Source organism: Ammospiza caudacuta, chromosome 2, assembly GCF_027887145.1.
Source record: "Ammospiza caudacuta isolate bAmmCau1 chromosome 2, bAmmCau1.pri, whole genome shotgun sequence".
NCBI classification, from domain to species: domain Eukaryota; kingdom Metazoa; phylum Chordata; class Aves; order Passeriformes; family Passerellidae; genus Ammospiza; species Ammospiza caudacuta.
In genome coordinates, this window is record NC_080594.1 from 113,701,889 (window position 1) to 113,715,557 (window position 13,669).

Sequence of the window (13,669 nt, forward strand, 5' to 3'; positions counted from 1 at the left end):
TTTTTTCCCCCCTTTTTTCCATTCCAAATGTGTAGTGGCAACCCTTCTCCTTTCAGACTACCCCCTTTTGAAGTTTTGAAACTTCTCATGGTTTCTCAATGACACTGGTTTCACATGAGCCCATTGTCTGGCTCTGCCTCTGCCTGTTGGTTCCCCTTGATTCTTTCAGCCAATTTCAGTAAACCCTGATTGAGGAAAAAGGGCTTTTCAAAGAGATACTAATTCCTACAAAATTTTAGGAAGAGGAGGAAGAAATGCCAAAAAAATGCCCACTGTGGGAAAGGGAAAGGAAACTCAGTTGTTATTCTTCCTGCTTGCTATTAGCCACAAAATCTCCTGCCTAGCCCAGCATATCCAACATAAAGCAGGCACTCCAGCACATGAGGGATGTCATTTGGGGTTGAAGGGAGATCAGGGCTGGGAAGGTGGAGGATGCTCAGCCCTAGGAGAAGAAGCTGCTTCCCTTCTGCTGCACCCATGGCAACACTGGTGTTTACAAACCCTGCTGAGGAGGAGAAAATGGCCATGACTGTGGTGGATGGGGTTTGTGAACCACAGCTCCCTCAGATCCCCACCAGTGCCACGACAAACACTCTGTGTGCACAGGCATTCAGAAAAGATGAGGAAATTCACAAATCTACAGAATTTCTTGCTGTTTTTTTTTTTTAACAATGTCCTCATCTAGCACATTTAGGAACAATACTGACAAGTTTTAAGAACAGTTTCCCTTCTTCCCTCACTCTGCTTTTAAGGCTGGAAGGAAGTCAAACTTCTCCAAGGTTCATGTGGATGAAGGGGACCATATGGCTGTCAAATCCATTTTTTGAACTCTGTCCAAGTCCTACGAGATAGATGCTTTTCACATGGACACCACATGGATTATCTGAGGACAGTTCAGCTAGCAATGAACTAGTCAGGGAAAATATTTTGGATTGCTCCCTCTCCAAAAGATAGGGGAGATGATACTCTTTTAGGCCTATAAACAGACTTTTTGACAAATGCTCTCTGCAACATCTTCTGAGCATTTGGTTGGCACACAGAGAATTTCTGTTCATGCTGTTCATTTAACCCATAAGTGCACAACTAAATGAATAACATGAAAATGCCACACCATGTTTCTCCTATCGCAAGAATTGTTCCTAATCAGATAACATCCCTTAATGTGAGAGACCACAGAATCTTTTTCTTATAAAAATCTACTGAATCTTTTTCTAATAAAATTTCTATGCTTTCTGCCTAAGCAATCCTTTTTTTGCACCTGTAAGTATGGAGCACAAACTGGATTTATCTGCTTCCATGAGTCTTTTAAGAGTGACATAATGTCCATTCCAACATCACTGTTAATATCTCTCACAATCAGAAAACAGAAGTTGAAAGATGGAAAGTGAGTGACCACTATGGGAACAAGTCTTACACTGATGTGAGGAATGGTAATTAAAGCAGTCACCTCAGGAGAAACTAAAATGAAATGTCTGTATTTGACCTTTATTTGCAACAGAAAAGAGATAGAGCATCACTCCAGGAGAGTTTTTACAACTTTTTGAAACATCATTATCCTGGAATTTTTTTTCCTAATTTTGAATGTTAATTAATATGTAAAGTACTGTCACCCAACCTGTTGTTTTCTGAGTGTTGGTGGACAGTGTGTGATGCCACATCCAAGGGGCTGAACCAGAAAAAAAAGATCTTTTGTGGGTCTGTGGAAAAATTCTGCTTTCTCCATCTGTTATTCCTCCTTTTGCTACCCCACTGCAAAACTCCACAGCTTTACTCTGCATCAGCAGCACTGTAAATTTCATTTTTGTCTACTCATGGAGCTGCACAGCCTCAACCAGAGTTTAAGAGCTGGGGATAAACACACCCATTAACACAGAGATTTTCTAAATTCTGAGTAATTTCCTTACCAGAATGTTTTGGTTTTCATTTTCAGCTAGTTCACAACTGGTTTCACTTTTTGTTTGATGGGCTAGCTACAGTGCTGGAGCAGGGAAGCCTTCAGGGAAATGCTTCCCTTCCCCACATTTTCACACTGAATTAAAGATGTCACAAAAGCATTTCTAATAATATCAACAATTTCTAATCATACCAACAGTTGTGTACAGCAGGGAATTAACCAGAATTCTCTCACAAAGTTTGGAGCACTTAGTCAGATTTGTGAATTCCTACTGACTTCTGTCTTCATTTCATGGGTATTCTTTAATCAGCAATTTATCTTGCTTGTGTTCTTGTGTTTCCACAGCTGCTGCACAAAGACAAACTGGTAACTTTTATTTGCAATGCTGGGATGCGTGAACCTTTTCAGGCAGAAGAGTGTAGCACAAGGTGAGCCACAGCAAAGCCCTCAGAAGCCTGAGCAAAGAGGGGCAGGCATGGATTCCTGTCTGGGCAGGAAGAATTCCCCAGCCACAAGTCCATGTGCAGATTGCTGGTTCAGGAACCACACAGGGTGATTGCAGACCCAATACCTTTTCTATTTGGTGCCATAAATAGCTGTGTGCTTCAGCCTATTGTGACCTTTGATTAGCACAGCTTCAAGCTGCTGCTCTGTCAAGGCACTCCAGAATGCACCTTTAAACCAGGCAGGAGGGCACCTATAAACAATAGTTTTGGTTTCTTCCCCATGCAAAATTCCTCTGGTATTGCTGTGCTTCTGCAGATTGTACACAAAGTAGAATCTAAAACCTGCAAAGTACCAGCAAAGGTCCTGGGGAAGCTGAAGAGGAATCAGTTCTTCATCTCTTCCAAGTCTAAGGCTTCAATTAAAAGTTAATTGAATAATAACTTAATAATCCAAGTTCCTACTCCTTCTCTTGGCTGAACAAATGCTTTTTCACAAGAGGGAATTCTTGCCACAAGTTGTACCACCATTGTTTCCACAACTACTGTTCATATTTTTTGTTGTTGTTGTTGTTGACTTTTATGTGACCTGACAGTCAATTTCTTGGTGGACAATTGCCCACATTATAAAAATCCACTGATGTGTCACTCTTTGGCTCTGCCAAAATAAAGTCATGGCACTCAGAAGGAACACAGTATTTGGCCTGTCTTTTAAACAAGGGACTATTAAACAATAAAAGAAATTACCAGCAACAAACATAGCAGTTTATTTTTAAAGTTAAGTGTCAAAATACGGGCAGCTACAATTGTCTGAGGTGTCACCATGCTTCTGTAAGTTATCATAAACAGTGAAGGGCTTGAGAGAGAATACTGTGGTGGCAAGGGAAGGTACAAGCATTGTAGGTGCAGCTATTTTAAATGCTTTCCCTGGAAAACAAAGTGGATTAATGGGAAATAGGAGGAAAAGCTGAAAGTAGTTGATAAGGGACAAAAAAAGGAGGCTACAATAACATGCCCAGAAGCATGAAAATCCCACAGATAAAAGAGCTGTTTTGATATGATTACATGTATTTCTAACCCAAACACAAAACACAGACACTTGCAAACTTTCACCATGGTTATGGCTTGTTTTTATTGCTGAAGAAAATGCACATACAGCTATTCCTTCAGTAAACGAACTGTTGCATTTGTAGTGATGAAGCAGCTGCATCCCTTGTTTTGTTTACTGAGTGGCTAACACAGCAACATACTTCAGATTTCCATCCCAAATCCATCTAATGATCAGCAAAAAACCTAATAATTCTGCTAAATTAGGAAACATCAGAATCACCACCACTTGATTTTGAGCTCCAGCTTTTTACTGAACAACACCCACCCAATGTTGCTCCATCTCCTGCAATGAGCAATTAGTATTTCAGTTTTTTAGTCTTTTGTCACTGTGTGGTCCAAAAGATAAAACATTTTGCACTGGAGTTAAGGTTGTTGGCCTGAGCCTCTCAAGCAAACTCCGACACGGGGAGGCTAAATTCCTCCTGTGCTTTCAGCTCAATATCGTATCTTTCACCTCCTGCTCCGAAATTCTTGAATGATGTTGTTAAAATGAGACTGATCCTGGAACACAGACTAACAAAACTTTAAGCACTTCAGGTATTCCTGAAGTCCGAGTTCGCCACATCTGCCAAACTTCTGTCCTGCCCCAAGCATCCTTTCCCAGGTTTTAAATCCAGGCTTGAAGTCCTCCCGGTCGCTTTATAAAGCACGCACGGACCGGGGTTCTACTGATCTCCTACTGTAGCCATGTAAAGGCAGACGTATCAAAGAAAGGAAAAAGAACCAAAGAATCTCAGAATATTCAGAGCTGGAAGGACCCATGGAGATCATGGACTCCAACCCCAGGCCCTGCGCAGGACACCCTGAGAGCCACCCATGAGCGCCTTGTCCCTGAGCTCTGTCAGGCTCGGAGCTGCGCCCGCTGCCCCGGGGAGCCTGCAAGAGGAACAAAAGCTCCGTCTGGCTTTCGGGAAGCGCCGGTGTGCCCGAGCGGGGAGGGGGCTCTGCTCTGCGGGCCCTGAGGGCCGGAGCCGCCGCCGCCGCCCGCGCCCCCGTCCCCGTCCCGCTCCCGGCCCGGCCCCAGCGCGGCGGGAGGCGGCCGCGCTGACGTCACCATCGTCACCGCCCTGACGTCACCATCCGGGCCCCGGCGCGCGCCCGGCGGCGCGGGCCACAATGGAGAGCGCGCGCGCGCCCAACCGACGCCAAGCAGGCCCCGCGCGCGCCCGCGCGCCGCTGGCCGTGCGTGCGTGCGTGTGTGTGTTTGTGTGTGTCCCGCAGCCCTCGTCCTTCCCTCACCGCCGCCACCGCCCCGCACACCGACACACCGGGGGGGGGGGGGGGGGGGGGGCGGCCGGGACCGGCGGCCCCGGGCGGGCACACGGGCGGCGCGTCACTGCCGCGCTCGGGTGGCCGAACCGCCGCCGCGCTGGGCCGGGTGCGGAAGGCGCTGCCGGCGCCGCCATCTTGCCCACGGGGCCCCGCCAGACGCGGCTGCGCCGCCGCCGCCGGGAGCGCGAGGAGCCGCCGCCACTGCCGCCTCCCTCCGCGCTGCCACCCCCGCACCGCCGAGCCCTGAGCGAGGAGCTCCCGCCGCCCGGCCCGGCCCCGCCACCCCCGCCCGGCCGAGCCCCGGGCGCGCGTCCGCCCACCCCCCCCGCGTGCGCCCGGTGCCCGGACGGGGCGGAGCGGAGCGCGCAGGCCCCGGCCCAGCCCCAGCCCGAGCCCAGGCAGGGCCGCCGCCGCCGCCGCCGGGCAGCAGCTGGTGACGCAGGAAAAACGCCCCAGAGAGAGAGAAGCGCTCAGGGCCGGCACCCGGAGCGCGGGCAGCGGCGCCGGATTTGCCCTCCCGCTTCCCGCCGCAGCGCAGCCGAGTGGGAGCCGGGGGAACGGAGCCGCCCCCTCAGAGCCGCGGCCTGGCATGAGACCGTGCCCCGCCGGCCGCCGGGCATGAGGCAGCGCCCAGGAGGGCTCCGGGCCGCCGCAGCAGCCGCCGCGGGACGAGGGGAAGCGGTGCGGGGGTGAGTGCGGAGCGGTGCCCGGGCGGGGCCGGGCCGCTGTTTGTGCTCCCCGGGGATGGGGCTCCGCGGGCCGGGGCGCGGCTGGGGGCGAGCACGGAGCTCCCCGGGACCCGCGGGGCGTGAGGCGGCGGCAGCGCCTCCCTCGGAGCCCCGGCGTGTCGGCCCCGCACCGCCGTGTTTTGGAGGGCGAGGGAAAATGGCTGACGGCTCCTCATCCCCGGCTGCCGGCGGGGGGGAGCGCCCGGCGCCCTCGGGGGGCTTTGGCCGCCTCTCCGGGGCCCCCGTGGCCGGGCCCCCCCGGTGTGCAGGGCCCGGTGCGTCCCCGCAGCGCTGCACCGGCATCGCCTCCCCTGGCTCTCGCTTCCCTTCGCCCCGAACGCCATTACTGAGGTGGAGTGATTGGGGCCGCGTAGGCCCGGGCGACGCCTGGAAATCAGGCCCTGCCGAGGCGCTTTCCCGACGGTCTCAATGAAATCCAGCAGCAGCAGCTCGTTCACGCCCGCTGTAAACACTGTTAACACGTAGGCCACTCCTCTGGCCTCGGCTTCCAGCGCCCCGGCTTCCATGTACGAAAAGCGTTCGTGGCTTTTTCGTCTAATTCCTGCAGTTCACCGCGCCGCTTCTCCTCGGAGTTGTGTCTTAGGGCTTGTCTGTAGCGATTTATTTTAGGCAGGACAGCCCTCTTCCCTTGCCCGACGTGTACGGCAGAGGTAGTTGCGTGTAGTTTGGCCGCAGATACTCAGTGTTATTGTCCTCGAGAAAACGGGATTTCACCAGTTGGATGGGTTGTTGGGGTTTTTGTGTGTTAGTTACCACTGTCTTAACATGTGCCGTCCCACTTTGTGCAGCTTTGTTTGTATACAGTGGGAATAGCTTTTGAAAATTACTTATTTTGCTCTTGAGTGATTTTTTTTTTTTCTTGTAGAGGTATCCAAAAATGTTGTGATAGTTTTTAAGATGCCATATTTAATTTCCAGCTTGCTCCTTCAGAAGTCCAGTTAGGTATTTTGAAGATTTGTAGTAGCTCGCAGCTGTACAGGAAAAAAAGAACCTTTCAGAAAAGAATTGTTCTAATTAAATGTTCAAAGGACTCCCAGGCTGGCTGCAGACATATTGTGTCTGTCTCAGCTGTTTTCATGTTATCTGTACAACTGGGTTTATATTCGCAGTTTTGCAGCTGTGTTCATATCACTGGGCGTTTGTATCAGCCCAGAGACCCTCTGAAGTCGCGGGCTCAGAGCCAGCACCAGGCCTGCTTTTGCTGACCTACTTGCAGAACTGGGGCCTGTATTTTTTTAAAAAGTTGTTGAATTGAGATACTGTTATGCATTCTTCAGTATACAGTGGCAACACTTGCTGTGACAGATCACGTAACCTGGGGTTTTTGGCAGCTTCTCCGGGGCCTGACAAATGGCTGGTAAAATTGTTACATTTAGGAAGGGGCTATTGATGGTGTTTGGGGGATTTACCTTTATTGATTATGGAATAGAAACTGTGTCCCTAGTAAGAAGGGGTTAGGGGTGGCTGAGAGCTGTAGGCAGCTAACTTTATTATTCATATTGTACTTGGGAATTTTCTTTTTTCATATTTTACTTGAGAAATTGTCAGGCCTCCCCACCAAAAGTGTTGCTGATCAAGTTGCATATTTATTTCAGCAAAACCCAAGTCATACATGAGGGAGTTGGTTTGTTTGTTTGGGCTTTTTTGTTTTGTTTTGTTTTCTCAAACAATGCTTTTGATTCTTGGAGTTGAAGTAATGTTTATTCTTCGAACCAACAGACTACAGTAGTGATACCAAGAATTTCAGGGAGGCGTACAGAATACATGCATTGATTATTCTGTTGCAATCCACCAGACAACAGTGATGCTTAATGATAGCTGTGTACAAAACCCAAAAACATAATCATAAAGCTGCAGTGGAAGAAACTCAAATTATCAGCATGTTTATGGGGAGGGAGTTAACCAGAAATAAATGTAAGATTGTATCACAGTAACTTTTCCCTCTCCAGAGGGTCTTGTACTTTCCTTTTGTGTAGTTTTCTTCAGGGAGTTTCTTTTGGGAAGCTTCTGTCTGAATCTTGCCTGGCTGCTGCTTCATGTCTTGCAGAATTTGCCTTTGTGGTAATTTCTCTGCCCATGGAATTGACAGGAAGACACATCTGGAGGTGGTAATCAATAAAGATGGTGGTAGCAAAACTGTTTTCCCTCTCTGTGGAACACTGTCACCCTTACATAAACATTTTTTCCCCCACATTGTGGTGCCTTTGTGCTCAGACCTGTGCAACTACTCTGTGTACTAAAGGCACACTTTTAGGTTTCTGCATTTTATTAATGTGCTGAAATTCATAGATGAGAGACTCAAAATAAACTAAAATAGTTATTACTGTCTATTTTGCAAAATTAAAGAGACTTCTGAGAAAATAAAGGTACCTTTGTTCCAAGACATCTTACATTTGAAATTAAAATTAATTTAGGACCTTCCAGTATGAATACAGCCCTGGGTAAGAATGGATAGGAATTCATTTATTTATTAGTTTGAACAATTTATTTTTAAATGGCTTTGAAGTTCTGTTTCTGTCAGGTGTGTATTGAAAATATATTAAATTCCATGGAAAGTAATTCTGCCCTTCCTGCTATGGTTTAGCCAAGTTCAGAACTTAGTTCAGATATTTGAATGGAAAGTACTTTGGTGTTAGGCAGTACTCTGAGTGTAGAGATATATGTGTATATAAATATATATATGTGTGTGTGTGTATGTAAATATATATATACATATATATAATATATATAATTTATGTGCATATATATTTATATACTCATAAATTTATATGTGTATATAAATATATGTGTGTGTGTGTATGTATTTACTCACTTTTTAAAAAAGAAATACAGTTTTATCTATTCTAAGAGATCAAAAATAGGTATATTTTGAAAACATCCAGATCAAGACAGGCTCATTTGTGAAGTAAATGGATGAATGAATCAAAGGTGTCCCTTACTGTTTTTAACTTAAAGCAGAATTTTATATTTTTAAGGACAATCCAAACTCTGCAAAACCTTTGAAACTATAGTACTAAGTTTAATTCTTTCTCTTGTAATCACAGGAGCCTTGCTTTTCCAGCACTTGCAGAGAAAGAAACTTTGCAGGATTTTCTGTTCATTTGAAAAGTTGTAAATGTGAAGGCTTTTGTGTGCAGGTGTTTGCTGGGTGTGAGCATTAACAGTAGTCTGGATGTGGATTCTCTTGTGCAGATATCTTAAGTTTTCTTTACTTGGATGTGTCTTCTCTTCACCCTCTGCATAGTGCACCCGGTTTTATTGTCCACATCACCCATGTTTTAAATCAGAATTCCAAGTTTGAAGCTGGACTTCAGGGTGTGTTTTGGGAGCACAGCTTGGTAGTGTCTGTGTTTCATTGCAGTCCTTGTGTTTTGCACAGCTGGCAGCACTGTGTGCTGTTGCTGTGGACTTGTCTCACATCTCACTGGTTATCTGTGAATACACAGCATTACCTTTATTCTTTAACATAACTGAGCCTTGTTCTGATTCTGCAGAGCACGGCCCAAGGAGGTCTCCTGTTAGCACATACTTGCAGTGAGACTTGAAGTTTTCTGTCTGGGAAGTTGGAGCTACTTCTGATTCTGTGTTAGAAAAACACAATTACTTTTTCCATGTCTTAAATCGAGTTTATTGTTCTCTTAGTAATGTAGGAACATCTGAAAGTTGTCACACTAATTATGAAGGTTGTAATTCATTATGAGTTTCCTTTTTAGACAGTTATGTTGTATTGGCTAGTTCTCTTATGCTTAGGGCTAAAACATGACTTGGGAATGTGCAGAGGTGTCCTCTGCACTTGGGGATTTAGATATTTTGTTTAGAGTCTTCAGTAGACAGGGCAGAAAAATGTTCTGTCACTGCCTTGCACCCTCAAAATGTCACTGCTGCCTTTCTGATACATGGCAGGGCCCCCCCGAGCCCACTGGTGCATTGAATGTGTTCTCCAGATCTGGGTTGGTGATTTAAAATGGGCTGTTGTGACATTACAGGAGAGCTGTTAATGACTGTCCTCACTGCACAGGGTAGGAGGAAAGGAAGGAAGGTCTTAAAGTAGCCACTTGTGACTTGGTATTAAACTTTTTGCTTCTCTTTTGTTTTTTTTTTTTTTTTTTTTCCTTGAGGGAACTCAACAGCACAACTGGTTTCTTCTGCATTTTGTGTTGTGAATTTTCTAGTATTTGCTTTGTTTTATAAGAAGCCATTAGTTACTCATTTTATTGGAGAGTTGAATTCAGTCTGCTTGTTATTAAGGCTTTTGGGTTGACACTTTTTCAAATAGAAATTATAATGCTTGAAATGAAACCCACTGGGATATAGGTATGTTCCCAAGCTTGCTTTTTAAAAAAACATTGTTGAAATATGATTTTCTTAAAGAATTAATTACTCTTGACTGTGAGAATGATTACTTGCTTTTGGTTGACTTTGTGTCAGTACAGCTCTGAAAGGGATCCATGGGATGTAGATTTAAGGTCTAGGTAAATTTTGAATGCTGGTATTATCAACCATTTTCATGAAGTCAGATTGAAGATGCTTTGGAAGTTCTGGGTAACTATCAGGAGTGTTACTGTGGGAAGCTTGTATTTGTAGCATCCTGGATCTGCTTACAAAACCACTATGTAACCCTGTTTGGTGACTTTGTTTTCATTACACGTGTAACTGCTAAGAGAAAAATGTGATTTTCTTGCATTTGGATCTTTGCATGGACATTTCAGCAAATCCTCCTGTTAGGTTGTTAGCATTCAGCTGTGGATTTACTCAGAGGAGGGGAATTCCACATTGCATCATTCCTTAGAGATGTGCTTTTTTTCGAAATTCTGTTTTTAAGCTGGGATTCAGGACTGTGTGGAACGCAAGACATCCTTGTTGCCCGAGTTTCCTCATATCCTCTCTGTTACAAATTGCAAAAGACTTCTTTAACACAAGTGTTCAAGTGACTGCTTCAAAGTAATGAAAAGTACGTGGAGGGAATTTCAGGGCTGTCTTTTCATTAAGCTTTCATGTAAAATACCCAAAACTCAAGTAATAGAAAATTGTCCCTGGAAGAGCCTTTAAGACAAGTAGCAGTGTTTTGCAGCAGTCGAATGGCACATGGAATGACAGAAAAATGCACATTCCAAATTCCATAGGGTTCAGTCCTTAAGTCATGTACTTGCTGCTTAACCTTTTCTCCAGCTTCAGTGGGACTGGGTGCGGGAAGAGGAAAAGGTTTGGTTTGTCTTAGCTGTAGCAACATGAAATGGTGAGAGAAGGAAAAAAAGATTGTTTAGAAATGTGTTCAGTAAGAAACGTCAGCAGTGATGTGTGTCAGGTCTGATCGCTCTGCTACCAGAGAGGCTCCTTTGGTTGGAGGGGGTGTCCTCACTGCCACTGTGCTGTGGGACGGTGGGGACAGGCCTGTGCTGGCTCTGGGTGGAACTTCAGTTCTCTTGTCCAGAGATACATTTGGCAGTGGGGTGAAAAAAGTCTCATTTTAAATATAAGACAGGAATGAACATTGTTGTCAAAATGTTCTTGGTAAATTAGCCTTGAGTTGTTTATGGTTTATGTTTTTCTGTTGTTTTAGCAATCAAGTACTTCAGTGTGTTTTTTAGTACATTTCAACAGGACAAGTTCATGATTTTGAAAGTTAAATAAGAAAGATGTATCTGTTTAACTTAATTTATAAGTAAGTATGTTGATGTAGTGCTGAAATTCTGATAAACCAAAGCATTAAGCTGTAGTTTAACCTGTATTTTAGACTTTGTGAATTTCTGATTTAGAAATAGATATTAATTGTTTGATAATTTCTGATGTTTTCTTTTAATGTGTTTTCCTGAATCCTTTAGCTGTGAGGATTTCCTTTTTTTAAATCATAAATTGTGACATAAATCCTCTGGAGGTTGAAGATCTAACTCAGGTGGCAGGTTGTGCAGTTTCAGGTTCCAGTTTTGCACAGCTCTCCATGTGTGTTGTCCTGTCTTTCAGGCAGTGTTTTATTAACCACAGTGGGGCCTTAAAATCCCAGGTGCTGTCCCTGGAATACTCCTAGTGCTGTGTGTGTATATACAGACACACATGTGCAGACACTCATGCCATGGGACTGCTTCTGGGATGATGTACTGATGTTTTTCTTAGGTGAGGTGGTAATGTCACATTTCTGAAGTGCTTTTCAGTTCTCTTGCTGTGTCAGGATGTCTTTGTGATAGTTTTGGTAATTAGGCAGAAACACAGCCTGAAAATTCTTACAGTGTGTGTTCTTGTAGCAGTTCAGGAAGGTTCTGTGGCTGACAGTTTGTCACATGTCTGGTGAAGATGCAGCTGAGAACATGAATTCCCTTTGTGCCATTTGGGAAGCTTTTTTTTTCTTCCATGTATAGGATTGCAAAACTGAGGTTGTTTTTTGTTGTTGTTTGTTTGAATGGCTGCAGCAGCCATCAGTTGAGTGATGTTCAGTGAGTTCAGTGGGAGTGAAGCCTTGCTGTGAGCCAGTGTGTAATGAAAGAACCCCAGTCAGTCCCAGCTCTGGTTAGCAGGTGTATGGCTGGAATTTTCCACTTACCTGCACCATTCTGAGAGTTTTGACTAGATGAAGAAGGGTTTGGTAGTTCATCCTGTCATGAATGTTCCTGTTATCTTCTGTCACTTTCCTGAGAATGCTGTGAATATTTGGGAGCAGTAGAACTCGGGATGTGTTGCCTGGAGGCAGCTGGAGGAGGACAGTGGCTGGTTTGGTTTCATTGTTGGCAGGTGAGAGCCAATATAAGGGTTTAATTTGAAGGTTCCACTGCACTGTGTTGGTTGATCCTTAGATGGTACTTGAGAAGATCATCTTTGAGCATGAAATTGTAGCAGCACTCAGTGCTCTGTTTGTGTCACCTTTCCCCAGGTACAAGTGTCACCCTGGAGCTGAGATTTGTGCAGGTTATGGGCTCGTGTAGGCCAGCAGTGAGTAACTCAGCAGTTGAGAGCAGGAGATCAAACTCTCTCTGTGCTCTCAAGGATGTGCTTCCACTGTGCCACACCTGAAACACACTTTGAGGGCTTGGCAGTGTTGATGAGTCGCTGCAGTTCTTTGTGGGTGTGAAAATACAGTAAATAAGTCGTAGTTCACACTTAAAATGAAGACTAACCCTGTGGTTCTACTTTCAGTTTAACAGCAAATTTGCTTTAAATGTGAGTTTATCATTGATGTCACTTAAGTTCTAAATTGCAGTTGTCCACTAGAATTCTTTATTCCATATATTTGACATAATCAGTTTCTCTATTGTTTCATCAATTGAAGTTCTTGTCTAGAACTTCCTTCCAGAGATGAAGTGGGGGGAGAAGCCTGAACAACCATGTTGACATTTAAACAGTTCACTTGCAATGATTTTTTCTTTGATAAGAATTGTGAAGAAGTTATTTTGGGGATACATTTCTGTAGGTATAACAAAACTTTGCTTCTCACATAGGCTGCCAAAGTGTTTGTTTTCTCTTAAGCTATTTTCATGGGTTTTGTGATGATTTTCTCTTAATTAGAAATTATTATTAAAATCTTTGTAGTTTGCTCCTACCTGCCTGGTTGGTCAGGTGTCAGTAATCTGCTTTCAAGGAGAGTTGTCTTGTCTCTACTGAACAGCTGATGTTCTGTTTCCCAGAATTGGTGATGCTAGGGGTGTACTTTGGAGACACTTTCCAGCTGTGAATGAGAAAGTGTCTGCATTACACACAGCTTGTCACAGGGTGCATATAATCAGTTGAGTTTTTCTTTGCCTTGGTGCAGTTGTAAATATGAGGTTGATGTTTTAGGGGCCTTGTTCTTGTACAGATTCTTGATAAATGGAAGTGAAAAGTTTGTTTTCTTCATATTATTTCATCAGGACATGGGGTTTGTATTTCAGTGATTTTCTCTACAGAACTAAAAGCTTATTTTTTAAAATGTGTCCATTATTCATTTTTTAGGTAATTGTCAGATGGCTTAGTGAAGCTACTTTAAAATTGTGTGTGGTGAAAAACAAATGATGCAATGAGCCTTGGGAAAAAATTATGAATCATGGTCTATATAAGCATTTTATAATCATTTAAGAACCATTTAGGGGGATGGCAAATGGATCCTGGGATCCAGCCTGGCCTTGAACACTTCCAGCAATGTGACATCCACAACTCTGGGCAACCTGTTGGAGTTCTTCACCACCTTCAGAGTAAAGGTTTTGTTCCTGGCCCCTCATCTAAACCCACCCCTTCCA

General features: G+C 44.7%; 1 protein-coding gene across 3 annotated transcripts in view; it reads left to right on the forward strand.

Moving 5' to 3' along the window:
* The first annotated feature begins 5,201 nt into the window (after positions 1-5,201).
* The window catches only part of USP9X (ubiquitin specific peptidase 9 X-linked), a 96,293-nt gene continuing 87,825 nt past the window's right edge, over positions 5,202-13,669 (forward strand). For all 3 annotated transcript variants that reach the window (XR_009276029.1, XM_058825761.1, XM_058825762.1), the window contains exon 1: positions 5,202-5,408. The gene's annotated coding sequence lies outside the window, so the exon portion shown is untranslated. The remainder of the gene's footprint in view (positions 5,409-13,669) is intronic.